The sequence below is a fragment of the Alligator mississippiensis genome, chromosome 4, assembly GCF_030867095.1.
Source record: "Alligator mississippiensis isolate rAllMis1 chromosome 4, rAllMis1, whole genome shotgun sequence".
In the NCBI taxonomy this organism is placed as follows: Eukaryota; Metazoa; Chordata; order Crocodylia; family Alligatoridae; genus Alligator; species Alligator mississippiensis.
Window position 1 is genome coordinate 96018719 of NC_081827.1, and position 13928 is coordinate 96032646.

At 44.7% G+C, this 13928-nt stretch overlaps 1 protein-coding gene across 2 annotated transcripts in view; it reads left to right on the forward strand.

The window, feature by feature from the left end:
• The window catches only part of NTN4 (netrin 4), a 90274-nt gene that overhangs the window by 17957 nt on the left and 58389 nt on the right, over positions 1-13928 (forward strand). The window lies entirely within an intron of this gene.

The window sequence follows — 13928 nt, forward strand, 5'->3', positions numbered from 1 at the left end:
CCCTCAATAAATCTCCCACACCAGTCACAAAGGAGAACTTTATTGATTACAGGGGGTAGGGCAGGAACAGGGTAAAAGGTAGAACGATATCATAGAAATATTAGAGGAATATCAAAGGAATCCCATAGAGCAAACCAGGGTGGCCGAGGTAGCCGTTTAAACACGCATCTGAGTTACTGAAGCTAAATATCTAATCGGCTCTCTAGTAGCTTACTCAGTTGCATCATCCAGAGGTAGTTGTTGTTTCCTCTGGAGGCAGGGCACTCTTGGAGCATGCGGTAATGAGGAGAGAGCCAGGTTCAGATTCACCTGGATGACCGCATGGCTAATGGCTGCCTTCATCCTGGCCCGGGCCCTTAAATAACCTCTCTGACCTCAGCAGCCCGGTCCAATCGAAGCTGCCAATACTGGCTACAAACTGACCAATCTCCCCAGCATCCCTGGCTACCTGGGCCCGCGCGCAGGGCCGGGCCTTTCCCCCCCTGCCCAGGTGACCAGAGCATCCCCTCCCAGGCGCCAGGCTTTTGTCATGCAGACAAGGTGGGAGATCCCCGCCCTGAGGGATTCAACAGCAGCCTCCCAGGCTGGTGGAGACAGATCTCTGGAGAGGGGCACCCACGATAGCATTTCTGCCACACAGAGCTTTTTTTTTTTTACTTGCTGGGATGCTGGGGCTGGGTAGGGCAGCAAATGTGGGGGGGGAAGGCTTGGAGGGCAGGTGAGGAATGGGGCCAGGTGGGGCAGTGATCAGGGGGCAGGCGGGGGAGTAGAGTTGGGTGAAGCAGAAATCCGGGGGGCTCAGGGAGCAGGCAGGGGACGGGGCTGGCAGGGGTCGCCCCATGGTCCCCTCCCCCTTCCTCCAGCCCCCCCCCCCCCCTCCCCACTTACCGGCCAGGAGGCCCCACTGACCCCAGTGGCAGCTGCTACTGCCAGTGAGGGCAGGGCTTTTTTTTAATGCTGGGACCCTGGGGCCAGGGGGGCAGCCATTGAAAGGGTTGGGAGAGCGGGCGGAGGTTGGGGGGGTGCTCAGGGGGGCTGGGGGAGCAGGCAGGGGATGGGGCCTGGCGGGGGTCCCCCCATACTCCCTTCCCCCTCCTCAGTGCCCCCCCCGCTCCCTACTTACTAGCATGGAGCCCAGGTCCAGCTCCCTGAGGGAGTGAGTGGGGACTGCCTGAATCTCTGAATATTCTCCAAATCTTTTCCGAATCAATTAGGAGACTTTGAATCTATTTGGATCTTTTAATTGGTCTCCTGATTCAATTTGGATTCAGAGATTTGGCTGCCAAATGGGGCCAAATCTCCTCTGAATCAAATCAGCAACCGAAGCTTTGCACAGCCCTACTAATTTGCCTATGTTTACTTACGTTTTTATAAAGGTTACAGAAGGGCATTGGCAGGGCACATGTGAATGGTGTTCTTTGTCGCACATTGTTGAGCGGCCGTCTGTCATGTCTTTAAAAATGTGTCATCTCTATGGTGTCTTTGTAATAGTTTTCAATTAACTGCCCTGGTTGTGCACAGCAGATTCCCTTTTGCCATCACTAATGGCTGGTCTTCAACTTTGGTCTTGATTTGTTTTGATCTCCCACTAATAATACTGAAATACACAACATGAGCATGCAAAGGGGCATCTGCTCCACACAGTCTATTCCATCTGACAGGCAGACAAATAAACTTCATATTAGAGGAAGTCTATGAGCAATACCTGCTCACTTTAAGCTCTATAAACTTCCCCCACCTTGTTAATCATTTACAACTTCTGCCAAGGCATCTTTTTTTACCCAAGGCATGCTGGTTTATTTCATAAGTTTCTCTTTAGCTGCATTTAAGGTTGGTGAAGGGCAGTGTGCCAAGTAACTCAGGTAAACCTTTGATACTTGCAAAGAAAAGTTAATTGCTGATTGGTAAATGCTACAGGTATTTCAGTGCTATCAGCATTACTCAACACAGCAGAAACTGATTAGGTTAGATTTTTGGTAAGAGAGAAATTATTTGATTTGGGAACACTTACAATGATGTAATCCAAAACTGTTGAGATCAGGTACCAAGTTCAAGGGAGTCTGTGTGAGAGACTGAGCCTTCCTGAGGCCACCTAGTACATCAGAGTAAAATCCTATGGGACTGAAGGACCATCCCACACCTTGCTAAGCTTCTGCTCTGGGCATAGGACACACCTTTTTAACCTGTCTGCTGCTTCTGAAATGTGGAGTTGTGTGTACAGTTAAAAAAATAGAAAAGTACTCCACCACATTCCATGTGGAATAGATGAGAGAGCACAGCTAGAAGGTGCCTAGGGTCACACCCATAAGGGTATTATAGTGCGTAGCTTCCATTAAAATTAATGGCAATTAAACACCTAAGATAAGAGTTTTAGTACCTAAATACCTTTATGGATCTGGGCTTGGATACTGCAGTGATGAGAACAGTAAAAGCTTATATATGGAATAGAATCAGTCAATATGTTGAACAGAATAATGTGACTAACGTATTAGAGCGTAGGTGTCAAAGATATGGCCCACAGGCCGGATCCTGCCCATGGAGCCCATCACTCAGTCCTCAGTCCAGGTCCTCCACCTGCATACTGGATCCAGTGCCCACAATACCTGTTCTGGCCAGTTTTGGACATGAGCTGCATACAGTGCCTGCTCTGGCCAGACTGGGGCAAGTGCCACATGCAGCACAGATCCCAGAGTGGCCAGAGCAGGCGCTGGATCCAGCATGTTGCAGGGGATGGTGGGGAGGCAAAGGGTTCCATGGGTCTGCCACGTGCCAGATCTGGCATCCGTTCTGGCCAGTCCAGGACTGTACTACACATAGCACCTGCTGCAGTCCCCCTGGGACCCAGGCTGTACCTGGTGGCTTGGATGCCACATGCCACTCGTGTCCTGATCTGGCCAGAGTGGATGCTGCATGCAGCACAGTCCCAGACCAGCCAGAGCAGGCACTGCAGGAGCTGAATCTGGCATGCAGGGATGTCTTTGGGTCCAATCCAGCTTGCAGGGCTGGCCCTGCACCATTCATCTGGCCCATGGATGAGTCCCAGGCCAGTCAGTGGTTCTTAAACTTTTTAGAATCTAGGCGCTCCTCCATAATTTTTCTGAATTTGGTGGCATCCCATTTGAGAACCACTGAGCCCCCATGGGCCAGATGAATTTGACACTCCTGTACTAGTCTTTTTTTTTCTAGTTATGATAAAGTTAATGTAGGCAGGAATGCCCACTGTTGGCTCAGCTGCTTCCTACTCCAGCTTCTGGAAACAGAGGCATGCAGCATAGTTTCACCTGGCTGCTGTGGTGGCACTGGCATCATAGTACCCTGGTTGAGAATCACTGGATTAAATTAACAGATAAACTTAAAGTAGGCAAGAGTGCCTACTCCTACCTCACCTGCTTCCCAGTCCAGCTCTGCAAGCCTTTCCTGGAAACGGGTGCATGGGACAATTCCAGCTGGGTCTGGTGGTACGACAGCCTGGAGGTAAAGTTAAGTACGCTGAGGCTTTAGAACAGTAGTTCTTGAATGGAGTGCCACCAAATTATGAAAAATTATAGAGGGGTCCCTTGAGTTTAAAAGATTTAAGAACCACTGATTTAGCTTGAGTAATTTCCTATCACTGCAGTGGTAAGGCATCAATGGCACCCTTGTCCCCCATGCTCTTTACCTGGGGTATGTTGTAGGTCTATTAATACTGTGGCTGTGGTGCACAAGAGGGTCCAGACTAAGGGTTCCTTGTGGACCTTTTGGACAAGCAGTTTCCATGCCACAGGGATGGTCCAGGAGGCCCTTTCCAGTCTAAAGTTCCTGTGTTCTTAAATTCTTATTTATAATTACTATAGTGCTTGTCTGGCCCCTGACAAGTAGGGTGCAGCAAAGCTTGGAAAGTCATGTAGTTGATAGCGTCGGGATGTCTGCTGCCTTGACTGACTTGATTGCCTTGATTCTGCATGACTGAGACTCTCGTATGCTTGCTCCTAAGTATGTCCTTTACCCAGTCACCTAGGTGTTCCAAGTTTGTATTTTATGAATGTGGAGATAAGTCAGCTCCTGATGGTGCCAGAGCAGTCTCATTTATCAATTACTTAGAGGTTTCCTGCCCTCACATTTACAACAGTACATTTTTACTTTTGTTTTTCTTTAATGTACCATTAGGTCTTAATATTTAATTACCCTCAAAAAGCAGGTGCAGGGAGATGAACATGGGAACAAATTCCACTGTAAGGCTATATGAAAGCTAAACAAGTAGCACAGGTGTGAAACTAATGTGCATTTTAGTTGTGGGGAAGGGGGAGCTTCCCCACCATGATCACTACATTTATATTTTACTTTCTACATAAGTAAAACATTTTAGCACTATTACTATCACAGTAGTATTGTTCCCAGTCTAGTTTCTCAGAAGCTGAAAGCAGACCCTGCTGCAGGTTTACATTATTCAAAGCCCTAGTGGGCATACATGTTGCACTGCAAAAATTACCATTTCTACAAGTGAACCTAATTGCCAGCTGTGAGTTTCCATAACACTCACTCAGGGTGGTGTTTCCTTTTAACTTTTACATCTCCTTTATAAAGGGAGCTTAACTGGGACAATAAAATCTTCCATTTAAGCTTTTCAAGTAAGAGAAAAAAGATTGAAAGCAGTTGCCACTACGGGTAATGCCTATGGGAGCACCTACACTTCTTTTGGAAGCAAAGCTTGGGGGTGAAGAGACAGTGGTGTTGGTAAGTCTGCAGCAGCAGGGCAGGTGTCCAGAGCTTTGAACACCCGCTATTCCAGATGGAGTTGGTGGCCAGTGCACATATGCACACTTGCAAAGACCAAGGAAATGAGGGTAGGATAGTGGTAAGATTAGCATGAAAGTCAGAACCAGCATGTTGGAGAAAAGAGTGCAGAGAACCAAAAGCAGTGGCGACATAAGGGGTGCATGGGGGTGCATGTGCACCCCCTGGGAGCGCTGGTGCACCCCCTGACAGGCCACACTCGCTGCTTAGGCGACGGGCAGGTGGAACAGGCAGGAGCGCCAGTGCTTTCCTGCCAACCGGGGAGTGGGAGAGACATGGCACTCCCAGAAGTGGCCACAGCCACTTCCTGAAGTGGCCACAGCAATCAACCGCCTTGCGATCAGCCATGCCCCCCATCACAGGTCAGCGAAGTTGGCCACGGGGGATGCCCCCCGGTCGCTGACTTGGGGGGGGCATGTGCCCCCCCAACTAAGGCGGTACCAGTCGTCTATGACCAAGAGAACAGTTTTCAGAAGGAGAACCATGCATTACTAATATTACTTGCTCTGGATCACATGGAAGTGCTCAGCTCTGTTGGACTAGGCACTTTTGCCATACATTTCCTATTGCTGCTGCCAGTACCTGTAGCTTAACTGGGAGGGGAGCGTTAGAGTAGAGGGAGGCCCAAATGATTACTGGCACTTTAAACATTTCATCATCTAGATCTACTCTGAGTAGATCTTTCCAGTGTTAAACTTAAAATACCGGTACCTTCAAGTACCCTTGTGTACATCAGTGTTCCTTTTGAAGCAATAGTAGATAGAAGCAGCAGTGAGAAATATGTGGGGGAAAAACACATTACTATAGAGTAGGACACAGAGGGCATGTCTACGCATGCATTTAAACTGGCTTAAATTTACTGTGCAGTAAACAGGAATAGGCCGGCATCTACATATGCAGGTGTTAAAGCCCATTAATGCTGTGTGGGGTCTGACTTGGGACTAAAACTTAGTCCCAAGTCAGTCTACACATGCAGCGTTACTGCACAGTAAGGGGTGTTTACACATGTGTTACTGAGCAGTAACTAATCAAGTATAAAGTTGATATCTGCATGATGCAGGTATCAAATTTACATTCAAGTCAGTGTAAACTGCCATATTTCTTGCGCAGTACAGGTATGCATGTGTAGACACATGCCCATACTGCACGGTAATGTTGGTTACTGCACAGTAAATATGCATGTGTAGATGCACCCAGATATAGTCATTCTACATATTTAGAGTGTCTCTGGTGGGATAGACTAAACTGGATAAAATCTGCCACTTGTGTGCAGGATTTTAATTACAGGCAAGCTGTAGCTGTCCTGGGCTAGGTACAGACATTCAAAAAGCCTAAGATGGAATCGATATAAGTTATGTGGATTTTTGTAAGCAGCATAGTTTAGATTGGTAGTGAACAGAACACACATTTGCCCTTTGGGGAGGGGGAGGGCATGCAGGCTGCCTGTCTCAGACAGGGTTCTGAAATTTTTAAGCCAGTCTGTGTGCACCAAACTTATGTTCTGTTATAGGTTTAGACTGGTTTCCAATCACTTATACCAGTAGAAGTGTAATGTCTGTATCTGGCCTACTGAGCAAGGAGTGAAGAGATGCTGGGGTGCAACCAGCAGAAAGAAAGAGACTTGGGGGTCATTATTGACCACAAGATGAACATGAGCCTGCAATGCGATGCTGCGGCTAGTAAAGCGACCAAAACACTGGCTTGTATCCATAGATGCTTCTCAAGCGAATCCCAGGACGTCTTTCTCCCCTTGTACTCGGCCTTGGTGAAGCCGCAGCTGGAGTACTGCATCCAGTTTTGGGCTCCACAATTCAAAAAGGATGTGGAGAAGCTTGAGAGAGTCCAGAGAAGAGCCACGTGCATGATCAGAGGTAAGGAAAACAGACCTTATGACGACAGGCTGAGAGCTATGGAGCTCTTTAGCCTGGAAAAGCACAGGCTCAGGAGTGATCTGATGGCCACCTATAAGTTTATCAGGGGTGACCACCAGTATCTGGGGGAACGTTTGTTCACTAGAGTGCCCCAAGGGACGATGAGGCCGAATGGTTATAAACTACTGCAAGACCGTTTCAGGCTGGACATAAGAAAGAATTTCTTTACTGTCCAAGCCCCCCCCCCCCCCCCCCCCCAAGGTCTGGAACAGCCTGCCATCGGAGGTGGTTCAAGCACCTACATTGAACACCTTCAAGAGAAAATTGGATGCTTATCTTGCTGGGATCCTATGACCCCAGCTGACTTCCTGCCCTTCGGGCAGGGAGCTGGACTCGATGATCTTCTGAGGTCCCTTCCAGCCCTAATGTCTATAAAAGTCCAGGGCTATAAATGTCTATAAGTCCAAGGCTGAAGTGCAAAGCATTTTCTGTGAAGTGCAAACTTAGCCTTGGCTTCACAGTTTTGTGCATCTGCAAAATACATCTGAACTATATGAAAATTCACAGATATAGACAGGTTTTAATCATGCAGCTTCACTGCTGTGGCCTGGGAAAAGAGTCCTCCTTCTCTGTGTCATTTGTGCTCTGGCAATTCTTCATCTCAGCTTCCAATGTTTTACATTTTCAAAGAGTTACAGAAACTTTAATTGAAGGAGAGATGTCACAACCATACTATGGTACAATAAATTATACCGGAGCCTGGATACTAATAAAACCTATAGGCCTCTAATGCAAATATTGCAATTATTATTAAAAATTGGTTGCATGTCAAATTCTCTCACATTTATCTATCTATGTGTCTTAATTCTTCTTTCTATCTCTCTCTCCTGAGAAAATAGAAAATCTTGCATTGTTTTTCTTTTGGAGATTTTTTTCCACATTCAGATGAGATGCATAAAATGGAATAAAAATGCCAACAAAAATAAAATGAGACCAAGCTGTATTAAATGTCAAAAATCCAACTGGGAAGATTTTTAGTAGACTAAAGAATTGATATCTAAAATTACAGCATGATTATTGTATACTGCATAGTAAAAAACAAATTGCATAATACTGGCCCTAAGCCGTTCCTTTTCCAATATTAGTGTGCTCTCCCTCTCTTTATGCACGTGTATAGTTTCTCTTTCTGGTGTGTATTTATGCAGGATGAACTGTGTGGTTTGGAAGTGCTCTAAGAGATGGCTTGTCTTAGACTGATGAACACTAAGACAGCACATATACTGCCCTAAACTCCTGTGTCCCTACTTTTCCACTTCAGGACCTCACATTGGTTTCACTCAGAAGAATTAGGCCCTGGGACTCAAGTAAATGGAAGCTGTGGTGGTCTGAATACATCTGTCTGGAGGGCTTTTCTAGCCATAAATCTTTCACTGTTTTTTGTTGACTTTCTTAGGCAACTTTGACTTCAGAGACTATTATATTCTCAGTAACAGTTATTACCATTTTCATTCCCACTGATAGATATAAAGCTGCCCTTTCATTACAAATATACACTTGTGAAGCGGGAAGATTTTATATATTATTAAGCTAAACTACTTATGATGCAAGCAGGGTATTCGAGTCCAGCATACCCATAGGTATTGTTTTATTTATTTGGCTACCTTGTGACACCTGTAGAACTAAAAGTAGCTAAGTCTCCCTGCTTTCCAAAAAAAAAATGAAATCGTCCTCAGATCATGATAAACTTCTGAAGGAAATTATATTTTTTACATATTTTTACAAGTATGTGACTGGTTGCAAATACAATTGGTTAATTTTTTTTCTGTTAAATCAGTTGTAAGGGGAGGAGACCTTTAATTGAAACTTCATTTTTTGGCTACCAAAAAATGTTTCATTACACATGCCTGCTTTCTGTGGAAATTTTTTATTTTTTGTCTGAAAACTGAATGTCCAAAATCCAAAATACCAGCAAAAAGACAAATATTTTGGCTGGAAACCAAAAATGTGTGATTTTGGCGTGCTACTGAAGTGTATCAGGGGAGATGAAACTCAACTGCTTCTCGCTCCCGTTCTTTTCCTCAGGATAGTATCATCAGCTGGAATCTATATATGAAGGGCCAGGTTCCACCACCTTTATTCACAATGGAGTAGTACTTTATGAGAAATTGCCGCTTAACCTAATAGGACTGTTCTTCTAGTGAAGAGCATGGATAAGAATGAAATAGCTAGCACAAAGAAAATCATCCACTGTGGATATGTCCCTTTAAGATATCTTTTCTCATTTAAGTAACCATCAGTGAAAGCTCCTTGCCAGAATCCTTTCCACTAATTTGGAAGGATGATTAACTTTACAGGAATTGGAATGAAAAAGTGAAAGACGCTGGTGCTCCTTTTTCATATCTGGAAGTTTGGGCATCTTCATGGTCAAAAGCTGAAATGTGCTGGCCTGAGTCAGCTACAACTAGTATGAGAGAGATGGAGCTGCTCTGGGATAATTTCTGAATAGTGTATGCTGACCTGGCAATTGGAATATTTGCTGCATGACTATACTGGATTAAATCAATAGAGCAAAAAATGGGAAACAATGGCTGAAGATAAGTCACTCCATGATAAACATTAGGGTGCTGTTATGGAACAGGTAGACACACTAGTTAATTTAATCTTCCATGAAGCCTACCAATGCAATTTGGACTAGCAGGGCAAATGCTTGGAGGAACTGACAAGAACAAAAGAGCCATAGATGGTTTTAAAGGAGCTGTTGTTGCTGAGGAACTTTTTAGATTGAGACAAGCACTGAGCAGAGAGGGTCTGAAGAAACTCAGCCTGCTTAGACTATCATCAAGTAATGATGCGACAGTAGGTAAGCTAGACCTGTGCATAGATTTTGTGCACAGAATCCTGTTAAATGATTCCCCCCTCCCTTTGTTCTGTTGAAATGATATGACACGTGGTGTGAAGAGGCTGTCTAAGCACCATAGTCAACATTGGTCACATGCTCCTAAAAAAAAGAACCTCACATACAAATGTGGTTGGACCTGCTGGGTAAGCAAGGCCAATACACAGGGGACTATAGCCCTGAGCCCAGTCTAGGAGTATGGCATTCAATCACAGGAGAGGTAAAAGCATGAGATATGACATCTGTGGTGAGGTGTTCAGAGAGATCAGAGGAAGGAAAAAGGGGCAAAGGATCTGTAATTATGACAGCTAGTTATACATGGATAAGATGGACTGATATGCTAGGTTTACTGTGGAGAAGTGATGGCATAAGTCAGTAAGTTTAACAACCAGATAGAAAAATCTAGCAAAGAAATACATCCCTGTTCTTAAGAAACAGCAACTCAGTTACCTAGAACAGAGCTGAGGATTGCTATTTACATGGTAACTTGAGTTTTGTTTATTTGGATTAGTGTGTCGTGCTTTTTTAAAATTAATGTAATATTGTGGGTTCTTATTACATTAATACTTTTAAGATCAGTTTTATTAGTGTGCTCCCCCTATCATTCTGCACGCAGCCATAAACCAGATACATTTGGCCAGTTAGCCAAGTTCATGGTTGTTTTGATTCACTGGAGCAGCTCAAAACAGCCATAGTGTATTGATAAAGCTGGTCCTGATGGTCTACTGGGAATTACAAAGAGGGAATCCCATTTAGGATCAATACTTTCGTGTAAGCATGAAAATAAATTTTGTAACATTTTAGGAACTGACTTGAAATATCAGCTCCACTGAAAAAAATTCCTATTGGTATTAGTAGTGGGGGAAGGTAGTGATTTCACCCTTAAATTGCAAGCGCTCAGAATGAGAGGATTTTTTTGTTCCCCTCACTGTCAGAATGATAGTTGTAGATATTGGTCACATGCCAGGTTTAGACTGGGATTCACAGGCAAACATAACTGAAAAATATGGGAAAAGTCTATAAGCAATGAATTGTACAAATTGTTCATTTTTCATTTTTCCTTCCTTATTTTAATTTGAACCAGAAAGAACAAAGGATTCTTTAAGATACAATTTGTATAATCATAAGGAACCCAAAGTGCTACTTTTTAATGAAAATTCTTAACCTGCGTTTTCCATCGTCTCCACTGAAAGGAAATTGAATGTCTAGAATCTGGATGTTGTCCAGACACTTTTTTTTCTTTCTACACATGAAGTCATCTCATGTTCAAAAAGCCACTAAAGAGTTTTTGTGGTCAGAATTGTAATAGCTTTAATTTGGGGGGGGGGGGAGGGGGGGGACTCTGGGATGTGTACAGGTTTTAGTATTGGAATTTATTTAGGTTTTTGTTCATACCTGCCTTTTTTCTGGAGAAGCTTGAAAGATTTTGTGTGCTATTGAAAGAGAGACAAAGGCCCTTTGAAACGTGTTACTAATTATTTATATCCCTCATCAAAGGCTTGTACTCATAGTGAAGACACCCCTCCAGTTTTGTCCTTTCACTGCCTTTTCCAACCTAAACTTGTGCCTTTCTTTTGGCCTTTTAGGTAAAATAGGTAGTTTCTTTAAATATCTTTAAAGCTACTGACTGCATAATGGATGCACCTTAGCACAAATGTATCATGGACATAAAAACCAATTCTGAAGCCCATGCAGCTTTGTTTACTTTGCAGTTGTCAAAGCCTGGGACTGTGCCATTATATGCTTTCTAATGCTATGTCAGACACAAGGCTGTCCAATCATTGCTGTCACCAGCACACTGGTTGCTGTCATGGTTGGCATGCTGACAAGACATACAAAGAACACAGCCATCATTCAGCTCAGAAATGTAAAGAGCTCTAAATCTCCGTCCATCCTTTTACCAAGCTTCCCCTGGCTGGAACTTGGCAGTTCTGGACAAGAACCAGGAGCTCAGCCAGGACTCGGGGAATGGGAGAGATGGCAGCCAAGAGAGGCAAAGCCAGCAGTGGACACACTGGCAGTATCAAGACCCTGTGTTATCTCCAAGGTATATGTATTCTGTTAAAATCACACTGAAATCCTGAGTGACTAGAACAGGTCCATAGCCTCCAACATAGTGGGTTTAAAAAAAATAGATCATCTAGGCAGCCCTTACCTAGCTCTACAGTTACTCCTCAAGGATGAAGCCCAGGGAGAAAAGACAGGGGACCTAGGAAGAGGAAGACCAAGCAAGAACCAAGGACTTGGAGAGAACAAATTAATGTTTTACTTCACCTCAAGTGTTTCAACTAAATTAATTCACCTTGCTTACCATCTGAATCTTGTCTTCTTCGTCCACTCTTTCTCCTACTTTCCTCTTCCTGAGCTCCCTTGTTGCTGGGAAATAGTACTTCACACTCTTGGCACCCTCTGCCCAGGCATCACTAGCTGCTTGATAAACAGTAACAGATTTAAGCAACACCTGCACCAAGCACGTTTTGACTACCCCCATTATGCTGATGGAGAAATAGAGGTGTAGAGAGCTGTGCTTTCTTGGCCAGAGCCTCACAGGAAGCTGGTGACACAGCTAGGAAAAGAGACTAAATCACTTGATTCCCTGTGGTTAACCACAAGGCTACATTTCAGCCCTTTTTGATACCGTCAGGAATTGTACTATACATTTAAAGCTAATGCTAATGTTAAAGAACAAAAGGCTTCCCCCTCTTCTTCTGAATTTCCCTGTATGTTACTTCTCTGCATCCATCTAATTTAGGCCTTCAATATCTGATATGTAGGTCACCTCTTATAGCCGTGTAGAGCTCTGTGAACCATAGTGGAGGTCCAGCAGGACAGAACAGCACACTCAGGTGTTATTGATAGGTGGTATCAGTGCTTGTGATAAGATCCTTGGGTCAGGAGATATCTGGTGGTGTTCCTTGCCTGGTGTCAGGCATACTGTCACTATTATTTAGTGTCCAATAAATAATCATGATGATGGTCACACTGTATATTAAGGCTACTGTGGCAATGAGACGCCACCACAGGCTCCCAAAGGAGAGAGGGTAATCCCCGCGGGCCCCAAACCCTGGAAACAGACCCTCTGCGGGGATAACTTACCTCCTGCCGAGCAGCCAGAGCAGGAGCCGAGACCGCGGCTGCAGCCGCACGAGCCGACATTACGCCGGCTGTTTAATCAGCTGTTTCCTGTGCGGGGAACAGGTGGACCAATCGTGGCGGCTGTACCAGCCACTGCAGGAAAGCTTAAAAGCCCTGCCAGGACCAGGGCGGGAGAGGAGCCAGAGAGAGAGCGAGCTAGTAGGCAGCACACCAGAGGTGCTGAGGCTCCTATGTGGGAGAGGAGCAGTACAGCCGGCGTAGCACTGGCAGGCAGAGCAGGGGAGACCTTTGAGCCCCCTGCCAGAGGCAGAGTAGGGGAAGCACCTCGGTCCCCTGTAGGAGGCAGAACAAGGAAAGCCTTTCAGCTCCCTGCAGAAGGCAGACAGAAGCATTTAAGCTCCCTGTAGGAGGCAGAGCAGGGGAGGCAATTGAGTCCCCTGTAGGAGGCTGGGGGAAAGGAGGCAGCTCCACATCCCTCTCCTTCCCAGGAGAATACTTCTTTTGAAAGGAAAAAAAGGAAAAAAATCAAAGAGATAGAGGGAAGGCTGTGCATCGAGGCCGCAGGGACAAGAGCCAACTGAGCCCACGCAGATGTGGGACCCCACCCGAAGCCAGCTGCGGGCAAGCCCGCAGGGCCAAAGCCACCATTGTATGGACACCCTTCCGGTTGGCGAGTGGACGGGGTGTAGGGGAGGCGGAGTCCCGTGGAACATCGCCGCTTGCCAGGAGGCCCTCTCAGGAAGATCTCTATTGAACCCCTCTCTTGGGTTCAAAGTCGTGGCAGGCGAGTTGAGGGGCTACTCACCCGGCAGGCAGTGCAACACGTAAGGCCCACAGCAATCACAGCTACATTTGTAAATAGTTTACAGAATGATAATAAAATGATTGTCTTGTCATAGACTTATAGTTGGTTATCAACACATCAATGAAAAGTTTATAGCTGTTTTCAACCAGCAAATATAAGCAATGTATTCATCTGTTGGACTCAATGAGGCTCTAAAACAACTTACAACTTTTATGTAAATATTATATTTAAAATAATATTATTGTTATCAGTTTAAGAACAATATAATGTATTAACCTTGTTAAACTATATAAATTTACTTGTAGTACAAAGTGTGGCATAACAGCAATAATATACTTTGTATTGCATTATAATATGGTATAGTATAGTGGATATTAATAAATGTACTGTATGTGTGCTGTGTATGGTATCACACTATAAAGGCAACTATGTTAACAAATTCAAAATAAACCTTTTAAAGGAAATTAGTTATTTTTATCTAGTGCTT